The sequence below is a fragment of the Staurois parvus genome, unplaced genomic scaffold (genome assembly GCF_062004578.1).
Source record: "Staurois parvus isolate SC_StPar_1 unplaced genomic scaffold, SC_StPar_1.0 ptg000003l, whole genome shotgun sequence".
In the NCBI taxonomy this organism is placed as follows: domain Eukaryota; kingdom Metazoa; phylum Chordata; class Amphibia; order Anura; family Ranidae; genus Staurois; species Staurois parvus.
The window spans coordinates 1,289,945-1,302,516 of NW_028317799.1; the positions used below are offsets into that span (position 1 = coordinate 1,289,945).

General features: G+C 44.1%; 1 protein-coding gene and 1 long non-coding RNA gene across 2 annotated transcripts in view; one reads left to right on the plus strand and one right to left on the minus strand.

Annotated features, from left to right (window-relative positions):
• Positions 1–12,572, plus strand: part of SLC16A3 (solute carrier family 16 member 3) — a 69,555-nt gene that overhangs the window by 23,880 nt on the left and 33,103 nt on the right. The gene's annotated exons all lie outside the window — the stretch shown is intronic.
• On the minus strand, positions 324–7,938 carry LOC149474707 (uncharacterized). The gene is made up of 2 exons (XR_016312060.1): positions 7,336–7,938; positions 324–746 (listed from the first exon to the last, which is right to left on the minus strand). It is a non-coding gene; the product is annotated as an uncharacterized LOC149474707 (long non-coding RNA).

A 12,572-nucleotide genomic window follows, 5' to 3' on the forward strand; every position in this document is an offset into this window, starting at 1 on the left:
TTTTTTTTTTAATGGTTGAACTGGATGGACTTTTGTCTTTTTTCGACCAGACTAACTATGTAACTATATAACAATGAGGAGAGGGAATCCCAGAATAGTCGAGACTCCAGTGCACATCGCTGGATCAAGAGGGGGCTTAGGTGAGTATTAGAGGGGGTTGGGGGGGATGCTGCACACAGAAGGTTTTTTCATCTTCATGCATAGAATACATGAAGGTAAAACACCTTGAGCCTTTAGAACCACTTTAAGTTAAACCGGTCTTATTTCAGTAAAAATTGACCATTTCACGCCGAGACGTTTCGATCATTTACAAAGTCCAAATCTTAAAACAGGAATTGGGTTTATTTTAGATCTTAGTCTGAACTGGAACCCTTGGCCATAGACCACAATGCGGAGTACAGAGGCATTATACCGATCCGGGCACCCTTCCAGCCTAAAGAGCACGGGCCCAAAAATAGGGCAGCTGTTGGCGCTGCAGAGTTCAGGATATTTCTGGTCTACGTGTAAGAAACTATTTCTTTGGAGGTGTAAATGTCACAGAAAGGATAGACTCAGTGACCCACAAACCATGCTTGGCTGCGGATGGGGGGGGCATTCCAATATCGGCGGATCTGAGTTGAGTTAAGAATAGCTGGCGGTGCGTGGCCTCCCATGCTTTTGAGTACACGGAGGGATTTCTTCTCCTCTCATGGCATGACTTCTCCTTTAGCCCTTCCTGCAAGTTCAGTAAAGCCGATGAGCAAAAGCTGCAAGATGTGATAAAACATACAATCAGAAGTAATAATATAATTGGTTTAACATTATTATTATTATTATTATTATACAGTATTTATATAGCGCCAAAGGGTATGCTCAGCGCTGTACAGTAGCAGGGGGGACAGAACAGGAGACAAGACAGTAACAATACAATACACGAGGGGTTCGAGGGCCCTGCTCTTTCGAGCTTACAATCTAGGAGGGAGGGGAAGGTGGTACAGGAGGAAATGGCTGTGGGGGATGGAGTGGTGGGAGGAGTGGAGGAGGTTAGTTGTTAGGTGAGGTCAGGTGTTAGGTGAGGTTGGGGTAGGCTTCTCTGAAGAGGAGGGTTTTCAGGGTGCGCCTGAAGGTGAGGAGGGTAGGTGACAGTCTGATGGATTGGGGGAGGGAGTTCCAGAGGATGGGGGAAGTCCTAGAGAAGTCCTGCAGTCGGGCGTGGGAGGAGGAGACCAGGGAGCTAGAGAGTAGGAGGTCCTGTGAGGAGCGGAGGGCACGGGTAGGGTAGTATTTGGGTATCAGGTCAGTTATGTAGTTTGGGGCGGCGTTGTGAATGGCTTTGTAGGTTGGAGTTAGCAGTTTGAATTTGATGCGTTGGGCAATAGGGAGCCAATGAAGGGATTGGCAGATGTGGAGCAGTTGGTGAGGTGGACGAGTCTAGCCGCTGAGTTCAGGATCGACTGGTGTGGGGATAGCGTTCGTTTGGGTAGGCCAATGAGAAGGGAATTGCAATAGTCCAGGCGGGAGATGATGAGGGAGTGTACGAGTTGTTTGGTGGTGTCTGGGGTGGGGAATGTGCGTATCTTGGAGATGTTGCGGAGGTGGAGCCTGCAAGATCTAGATAGCAGTTGGATGTGGGGTAGGAAGGAGAGGTGGGAGTTCAGGGTGACACCCATGACTTTGGCGTGTGGGGTGGGAGAGATGCTGGCGTTGTTAGTAGTGATGGAGAGAATGGGGGGGGCGCGGGGTGGGGGGAAGACCAGGAGCTCGGTTTTGGATAGGTTAAGTTTGTGGAAATGGAGCGACATCCAGTCTGATATGTCGTTTAGGAGGTGGGCGATTAGAACCCTGAAAGCTGGTTTTTCTTTGCACGGCCCCACATGGAAGAAAAATATATTTTAAATATATTTTAAAAATACATTCTTAATATAGTCTTCCCAGATATTTTGAAATATATTTCAAATACTAAAAGTTTGGCCATATTCAATATATTTCAAAAATATATTTCAATATATTTTGTGCATATATGATTAAAAATATATTCAGAACACATGCTGAAATATATTTAAAAGTGTAATTTGGAATGCATTTACAAGTATGTTTAAAAATCTGTGTTTAAATGCATTTTTTTAGAGGTTCAAAAATATCTGGAAAACATATTTTAAAAAATATATTTTTAAATATACGCCTTTGGAAAATATATTTAAAAAAATATATTTTTAAATATACACCTTTGGAAAATATATTTTGATTTACATTTTTGGAATACATGTTAAAATACATTTGTGTAGGCCAATATATTGTAAATATATGTAGCATGTACAATTTCTTTTCTAAATATATTGGAAATATATTTCTCTTCCATATGGGGCATTACTGCCTACATCTAGAAAACGTGGGTGGGTAGGAATGGGGTGATATTCTGAGATGTATGGATTGGTTTGAGGTGGTATTTTTTTTTAAATTTTGAAAGTAGGGAAGGGTTTGCCTATTAGGAAGCCTGTGGTTTTTGGTGCAATGGCTTTGCACGGCCCCACATGGAGGAAAAATATATTTTAAAAATACATTCTTAATATATTCTTCCCAGATATATTGAAATATATTTCAAATACTAAAATTTTGGCCATATTCAATATATTTCAAAAATATATTTCAATATATTTTGTGCATATATGATTAAAAATATATTCAGAACACATGCTGAAATATATTTAAAAGTGTAATTTGGAATGCATTTACAAGTATATTTAAAAATCTATGTTTAAATGCATTTTTTTAGAGGTTCAAAAATATCTGGAAAATATATTTTAAAAAATATTTTTTAAAAATACGCCTTTGGAAAATATATTTAAAAAATATATTTTTAAATATACACCTTTGGAAACTATATTTTGCTTTACATTTTTGGAATACATGTTAAAATATATTTGTTTAGGCCAATATATTGTAAATATATGTAGCATGTATCATTTTTTTTTCTAACTATATTGGAAATATATTTCTCTTCCATATGGGGCATTATTGCCTACGTCTAGAAAACATGGGTGGGTAGGGATGAGGTGATATTCTGAGATGTATGGGTTGGTTTGAGGTGGTATTTTTTTTAGTTTTGAAAGTAGAAAATTGTTTGCCTATTAGGAAGCCTGTGGTTTTTGTTGCAATGGCTATCCCTAAGGCCTCCTTCCATTAACCCTCCCTGTGACCCTAAAAATAAATAACCCAACACTAATCCTCTTTGTTACCCTCCTTATATTCACAGGTGAGTGGGGGGAGGGAGCACTAAGACGCATCGACCCTGTGTGCGTTTTGGGGATGGACCATCAGCAATGGGGGTTAGTAGAAGGTCCATGTGGAGGTGGTGTCCAAGTCCATCTGTAGTGGGGGCTTATAGTAGTATGGACTTGTCCGAGGAGGCAGCTGGCTGTAAGAGCTTGTAGATACTCCTAATGCAGGTAGAGAAGAGAGACAGCAGCGCCACTCTAAGCGTAGATGGTTAAAATCAGGCAGATTTGATGGTACAATTGCACTCACATAGGTAGGTAACAGGTAGGCATGTGAAGTAATGGAGGTCCAGTGGGAGCAGTAGGTCCTTTGGTCATGCTCTGGGTGGCGGGAAATCACCCAGAGTGTGGCCAGAGGACCTGATGCTCCCACTGGACCTCCATTACTTCAAATGCCTACCTGTTACCTACCCAGGGGCGGACTGACCATTTGGAAACTCAGGCACTGCCCAAGGGCCCGGGGTCAGTGGGGGGCCCCATGAGATGCCCCTGGTACCTTTTTCATAGGCTTTTTTGAGTTTGAGCAAGGACACAGGGGCCCCATGATCCCCTATTGCCCGGGGGCCCCATGAGTTGACACTCCGCCCCTGTACCTACCTATGTGAGTGCAATTGTACCATCAAATCTGCCTGATTTTAACCGTCTACATTTAGAGTGGCGCTGCTGTCTCTCTTCTCCACCCTCCTTATATGCCCAACACCAACCCTCTCTGTAACACCAACACTTAGCCCGGGTTCACATACATATGGTGTGGTATATCGCATGTGATTCGCACAGAAACCGCACCGCATTCCTCTGCAGATCACATGCGATTTGTGTGCAATGCAATTGGAGCCATATACTTTGTATGGCTCTAATCGCACCGCACCTGCACCAAAAATGTGCAGGACCCTTTTTTTGGTTGCACTAGAATCGTATCGCATGGGTATTCACACCTATGCGATACGATTCTGAGCATCGCACCACATTTTGCGGACCACTTTCTGGGTGTTGTTAACATACACACCCGCATCGGTTCACATGAACGGGGTGTGATTCTGATGCGGTGCGGATTTCAGTGCAAATTCCGCACCGCATCAGTGTGAACCAGGGCTAAAGCTGAGCATACATGGGTCAGTTTTCTTTCGCTCAGCCAGCAGGCTGATTGAAAAAACGGAACGGATTGCCCCATCTACACAAGTGAGGTGGATAACACTGACCGAACAAAAGTTTTCCAACAAGTCCGTTCATACTCTGTCATGTAATCCTAACACTAACTTTGCCTGTAACCTCAACACTATATGTCCCCATAGTCCTAACACTAACCTTCCCTTTTACTTTTCTTCGGATTCTACCACTAATCTGCCATGTAGTCCTAACACTAATCTTCCTGTAACCCCCAACACTTCATACCAACTAATACCAACCCTTTTATGTAGTCCTCATACTAACCCTCACACTATATAAATGTATAATATTCATTATGTAGGGTATGTAAAGCCTAACAATTAACTTCTCCTATTTGCTCGCTTTTTGGTCTGTCAAATATAGAAAAAAGTGGAAGTCTTTTTTATATCTGTTCAATAAGTGCAAAAATTACCTATTTGATCAATATAAAGCGCTTATGTAAATCAGGGGTCCTTAACGCTTTAACGAATAAGCACTCCCCAGTGGATTGGACAATATGCCCCATATCCCGTTCATCAGACTGTCCAAATCATCATCCCCAGTCCTATTAGGAACCTTAATTACTTTTAGCCCTCATGCACACGGGACGTTTTGATAATGCTGGTAACGTTAGCTGTGTAAAGTCACATTAAAAACTTGAATTTTTCAGCTTTTTTTAGCGCTTCTGCATTAGCGTTCCATGGCGTTTTCCCACATTTGCGTTTTTTAGCTTTTTTTTTTTGCAAAAGCAGAAGCAGAGAGAGCAGTATTTGTTGAGATTAGCTGTCTTTTTTTGTGGTGTTTGGATGTGTTCCAGCTCATTTCTGTGCAAAAATTATTGCAGCAGTGTCTAACATACCGTATTTTCCAGCGTATAAGACGACTTTACCCCTTGAAAATCTTCTCAAAAGTCAGGGGTCGTCTTATACGCCGGTATACGGCATGCTGACACTTTTTAGGGGGGCAGCGCGGTGCCGCCGCCGCCCCCCTTTCCAACGGAAGGGACACTGAATACAGGGGTGGGCAGGGGCTGCTGTTTCTTACCTGGCACCGGTCCCACGACGATCCAGTCCAGGAAGCGCGGCTGCTCCTTCATTCAGTTCGACCACTGGATGTTCGCGCGGCTGCTCGGCTCCGCCTCCTCACCGATGATTGGCCGCCATAACTGTAGCTCAGGAAAAGCACACAGGCGGCCAATCACCGGCGAGGAGGCGGAGCCGAGCGCCCCACGAAAATCGAGTGAAGGAGCGGCCGGTAATTGTGCCGTACAGAGGTGCTGCTGCAACCACATATGCTGGCTGCAGCAGCACCATACTGGAACAGGGGTCAGCAAGTGTCAGTGGGAGGAATAGTGCCCCATCATTGGTGTCACTGATACCAATGATGGGGCATTATTACTCCCACTGACACCAACGATGGGGCACTTTTCCTCCCCCCCACTGACACCAACGATGGGGCACTATTCCTCCCCCCCCCCACTGACACCAATGATGGGGCACTATTCCACCCCCCACTGACACCAATGATGGGATACTATTACTCCCACTGACACCAATGTTGGGACACTATTCTTCCCACTGACACCAAAGATGGGGCACTATTCCCCCCACTGATACTAATGATGGAGCACTATTCCTGCCACTGATACCAATGATGGGGTGCTATTCCTCCCACTGACACCAATGATGGGGCACAATTCCTCCCACTGACACCAATGATGGGGCACGATTCCTCCCACTGACACCAATGATGGGACACGATTCCTCCCAATGACACCAATGATGGGGCGCTATTCCTCCCACTGACACCAATGATGGAGTGCTATTCCTCCCACTGACACCAATGATGGGGCACTATTCCTCCCACTAATACCAATGATGGGGCACTATTCCTCCCACTGACACCAATGATGGGGCACTATTCCTCCCACTAATACCAATGATGGGGCACTATTCCTCCCACTGACACCAATGATGGGGCACTATTCCTCCCACTAATACCAATGATGGGACACTATTCCTCCCACTGACACCAATGATGGGGCACTATTCCTCCCACTAATACCAATGATGGGGCACTATTCCTCCCACTGACACCAATGATGGGGCACTATTCCTCCCACTGATACCAATGATGGGACACTATTCCTCCCACTAATACCAATGATGGGACACTATTCCTCCCACTGACACCAATGATGGGGCACTATTCATCCCACTGACACCAATGATGGGGCACGATTCTTCCCACTGGTGTGCATTGGAAGAGGGGTAGTCTTATACGGCGAGTATAGCCCAAACACTACATTTTAACAGGAAAAGTAGGGGGTCGTCTTATACGCCGGAAAATACGGCATTTTCTTTCATGCGAAACCTCAAAGTATGGTGTACCGGGTCCATTTGAGTACCGGGAAAACACTTTGCATGCATTTTTCATGATGAAAAAAAAACTCTGGACAGCATCTGGAAATGGAAAAGTAAAAAAAAAATTCCAAATGCTTATAAACGCGGTTAGCCGTGTTTGCTTGTGTTTGCAAGCGTTTGGCGTTTGAAACGCTGATAAAATCTACTCATGAACGCAATTTTGGTGCATTCAAAAAACAACTGTAAACTCAACTTCCTGTAAACGATGATGTGTACACGGACACATAGGAAAACATTAGGGAGAGTTCAGGGGCTGCTGAAAAAAACGCAGAAAAGCTTCTAAATGTGAGTTTATCAGCTGCAGTGTACATGGAGCCTAAATCTACTGTTTTGTTCATTGCCAATATTCATCTTCTTTCTTGGTTTAGTATCAGACTTAACCTAGCCTTGTCTTAAAATATTATATGGAGTTACAGTCATGACCATAAATATTGGCGCTAAAACAATAAACAGAAAGCGCCGCCATCTCAGAGTATCAAAACAAGTAAAGGAAAGGGTTAAAATACACTCACAAGGATGAGAGTAAATGGGCATACGTCAGTCATGATTCGCTGGCAAGCCTCTGTGGGCAGCGGGTGGATGGATGGATGAGATGTATCCTTTGGATAGATGGAATAGAGCTGGACTCTGTCAGAATGAAGATTACATCCGTATGACAGGCTGTGTCTTCCTCCAGCAGAGAATATAGCCGTGCTGGAACGCAAGCCAGCGCTAGTACTGGAATCGAAAGTGACGTCAGGATGTATTGATGCCAAAGCGTGATGAGTGGTAACATGTTTCGGATCCCACAATCGCTCCTTTTGTCAAACCATAAGAGGAAAAAGGGAGGAAAGAATAACTATTCATTAGGCACTGAAGGAGGAAGGGGAGTTGAAATGTTGTACACATGGAATACTATTGATAGTTAAGTAATGATAGGTATGGTTTAAATTCGAATGGAACTGACCGAATAAATAAATACTATGTGAATGATCTAAAACATCAAAAACAACAACAAAAAAACCCCCCAAAAAACATACAGGGGAACTCTAGAACAAAAAATAAAAATAAATAATACAAATAGCATTGCAAAGACCATTTGACTCAATGTAAACAGAACTAGAATAAATAGACACTACATAAATGATTACATAAAAAAAAAAATAAATATATATATATATATATATATATATATATATATATATACAGCGAAGGAAATAAGTATTTGATCACCTGCTGATTTTGAATGTTTGCCCACTCACAAAGAAATGATCGGTCTAAGAATCGAATGGTAGGTGTATTGTAACACTGAGAGACAGAATAGCAACGAAATATTCAAAAGAAATGCATGTCTAACAAATGATGACTGATTTGCATGTCCATGAGGGAAATAAGTATTTGATCCTCTACCATTCAGCAGGATTTCTGGCTGCCAGGTGTTTTTCATACAGGTAACAAGCTGAGATTAGAAGAAGTCTCTTAAAAGGAGTGCTGCTAATCTCATTTTGTTACCTGTATAAAAGACACCTGTCCACAGGAGCAATCAAACAATCAGATTCCAAACGGTCCACCATGGCGAAGACCAAAGAGCTGTCCAAGGATGACAGGGACAAGATGGTAGACCTACACAAGGCTGGACTGGGCTACCAAACTATCGCCAAGCAGCTTGGTGAGAAGGTGGCAACAGATGGTGCAATCATTCTCAAATGGAAGAAACACAAAACAACTGTCAGTCTCCCTCGGACTGGTGCACCATGCAAGATCTCACCTCGTGGAGTGTCAATGATCATGGACGAAAGAGAAAAATAAGATTGCAGTGAAGGATTGTTCAAATGGTGGATAAAAAACCTTGATGAATTTCCAGACAAATTTTAGCTGACCTTCAGGCACAGGGTACACCTGTGTCAGCTCGCACTATACGTCGCCATCTGAATGAAAAGGGACGCTATGGTAGGAGACCTAGGAGGACCCCACTGCTGACACAGAAACATAATAATTGGAGTTTTTTTAGAAGGAAGCCAAAATCCTTTTGGGAGAATGTCCTGTGGACAGACGAAACAAAATGACAGCTTTTTGGTAAAGCTCATCATTCCTCACAAAAAGTAATGAGGCCTTTAAAGAAAATAATACAGTCCCTACAGTCACACATGGTGGAGAGTCACTGATATTTTGGGGTTGAATGTCTTGGCCGTGTGCATGGCATTATGATATCTGAAGACTACCAAAAAAATTGTGGGGTGCAATGTAGGGTCCAGTGTCAGAAAGTTGGGTGACGGGTCTATGTCAGAGGTCATGGGTCTTCAGCAGGACAATGACCCAAAGCACACATCAAAAAGCCCCCAGAAACAGTTTCAGCCAAAGCGCTGGAGAGGACTGAACTGACCAGCAATGAGTCCAGATCTCAATCCCATAGAGCTCCTGTGGAGAGATCTCAAAACAGCAGTTGGGAAAAGGAACCCTTCCAATCTGAGAGACCCGGAGCAGTTGGCGAAAGAAGAGTGCTCCAAAATTCTAGTAGAGAGGTGGAAGAAACTCATTGATGGTTACAAGAAGCCATTGATTTCAGTTATTTTTTCCAAGGGGTGAGCTACCAAATATTACATTGAGGGTGCCATTAATTTTGTCCAGTCCATTTTGGGGATTTTGCATGGAATGTGTCAGATTTGGATTTTTGTTTCCCCCATTTTTTGTGTCATACCAATACAAACAAAACAAATAAACACAAGAACGACGAAACATTTGTAATTGTAACAATTATCTGGGCGTTATCTGACAGAAATGCTGGGGGGACAATATTTTTGGCCATGACTGCATCTCTAGAATATGTCCCATATAAAAGGCCTAGAAATCCATCCCGACCTTATTTGGCTCATAAAGCCTCTAAATATTTTATCCACTTTTTATGTAAGTAATTATCATCCTTCATCTCCAGCAACCACAGAAGTGACACAGAGCAGAGCACTCTGAATTATTAATATCGCCGCTCTTTACAAACGTGACCAGGTCACATGATGGCGACTTGACGGTAGAGACATGTTTTATACAATCGGCCTCTGATTCTGTATACATCTGTTCTGGTGCTGGTGGATTAACATCAGCCGTCTTTATAGTAAACATTATTCACATGCTGTAATACCGCAGCTCTGCATAGAACTGGCAAGGATAGGGCTCATGCACACAGCTGTATAAAAATATGCTGCCAGCAAGATCCTTCATATAAAGTGCCCTGTACGCTCTAAAGCCCTGTTCGCACTGGCATTAGAAACAAGTACATATAAAATGCAGCGCTGTAAAATGATCAAATCATGCAAATGAACACAATAATAGTCCTGAAAAGGTGCTCATTAATTCCCAGTGTCAATGGAAAGAATGCAAACTAACCAGAAGCGCATTTAAAGTGCGAATGTGTGTAAGAAATCCTGGAGATTCCCCTCTCTCCCACGATAACGCCCTCTTGTGGAAAAGCGAAATCCTGCAGGCCAGGAAGCTCCCAGGATAGGATATTCCTCTTAAATGGAACTCGGGCTGGGATTGAAATAACTCTGTGGCTGTGAAATTGGGAGAGAGACCCCTCACAGAGAACACAGAGAGATACTCATAGTGTAGTATATTACTTCAATTTATTTAAAAAAAAACAAGTAAAAAACATGTAATCAGGTGGCAAGTGAAAGTGACCCACTGACCCTCTTAAAATTAAAGGTGGCCGCCGGGCCTCCACATGGCACCGGCGGCGTAGTGTCATCGACATCCACAGGCTCCCTCTGACGCGTTTCGTGTGCACACACTTCTTCTGAGGTAGAGCAAGGACCCTAGAAACAAGAAACAAGTGTTTGGGGAGCATTTGTGTTGCTCTTAAACCGCAAAGCAGCCTACAATGGATAAGGCTAGGCAGGTCCTCCTGTATGGTGCCCAGGCAGCTGTGAGAATCTGATGTGGACATGGAGAGTGATCGGCACAGGGGGGACAATTACTGGAACCGATTCCCTGTATGGCTCTCTCTGCAGCAGCTGAAAGTTGGCTTCTTCTCCTCTCCCTCCCTCTGGCAGAGAGAATCATACAGTGGATCAATTCCAGTATTTACCCCCCACTGCACCCATCACCCTCCCTGTGCACCATACAAGTCCCCCTACTGCACAGGTTCCCCTGTGTGCCCCCACAGTGCTGCCGGCTTCCCTCCTTTCCTTCCCACTGGCAGTTGCAAGCACACAATAGGATCCTTTAGGATAGAGAGTGGGGGAAGGGTCCGGAAAATATGTCACATTTGCCAGCCCCTTCCTTTCCTGAATGAACTCAATGTGCGATCAGTACAGATCATTCAGTGTTCATTCATAACTGAAGCATAGTAAACTGGGGTTTTTTTTTGGCTAGGGGGAGGCCCTGTCAGGTTGGCGGTATGGGGCCCTGTGGTTTCTGACAGCAGCCCTGAGGCTAGGTTCACATCTGTACAGGTGATTGGCGATGTAGCTGCAACCACCCACACAGAAAAATGCAGGAGATGTGTGTGGGTGCCATTAATCCCAATGGCGTGCTGAATGCACTGAAAATCGCTCCCGTGCTGTGAACTGTGGGCTGCGATTCCCATAATGGTGCAGGGACCTTTTCCCTGCATTTCAAGAGGCACGGCAGCCCATTCAAATGAATGGGCTGCCATTCCTGTGCAAAACGAGGCTCGCAGCGCCTCATTGTGAACCTAAGCTAATAGAGTGATAGATAGCAGATAGAGCTGTTCACATCTGAAAAACATGGAGCAGTTGTGTCGCTTCCCATTGCTGGGTGGCCAAAACTAAGCTTGAAGCTTGTCAACTCCTTCCATTCAAGTCTATGGTAACGTGCCGTAAATGTGCCTACAGTGCTTACAGCATGTTTATGGTGTATTCAATGCACGTTTGACAAGCGTTTATTAAATATCAGTGAGGTGGAAAAAAAACGCTTCTCCTATAATAAAAAAAAAATCACTTGGAGGGCGTCTGGGGTGTGTTTTTAACATGTCTTAAACATGCTGAAAATGAGGGTTGATGCTATAGACACAGCAATTTGCATTAGTGTCTGCATTACATTTTTTTTTGCAAGTGTGAACTTAGTCTAAGCATGTAACTTTTGTATAACATGTACATGCATTCAAGTATACGGAGTTAATGCAGCCTATTGGTTGTTAGGATGCAGGCAGCTATTCCCACCTAGAGTTCTCCGTTGCCAGGATGCAGGCAGCTATTCCCACCTAGAGTCCTCTGTTGCCAGGATGCCGGCAGCTATTCCCACCTAGTGTCCTCCGTTGCCAGGATGCCGGCAGCTATTCCCACCTAGAGTCCTCCATTGCCAGGATGCAGGCAGATATTCCCACCTAGTGTCCTCCATTACCAGGATGCAGGCAGCTATTCCCACCTAGAGTCCTCTGTTGCCAGGATGCAGACAGCTATTCCAACCTAGTGTCCTTCATTGCCAGGATGCAGGCAGCTATTCCCACCTAGAGTCCTCCCTTGCTAGGACGCAGGCAGCTATTCCCACCTAGTGTCCTCCGTTACCAGGATCCTGGCAGCTATTCCCACCTTGAGTTTTCTGTTGCCAGGATACAGGCAGTTATTCCCACCTAGTGTCCTCTGTTGCCAGGATGCAGGCAGCTATTCCCACCTAGATTTCTCTGTTGCCAGGATGCAGGCAGCTATTACCACCTAGAATCCTCTGTTACTAGGATGCAGGCAGCTATTCCCACCTAGAGTCCTCTGTTACTAAGATGCAGGCAACTATTCAGCTTCAGTGTCTAGCACTCTTA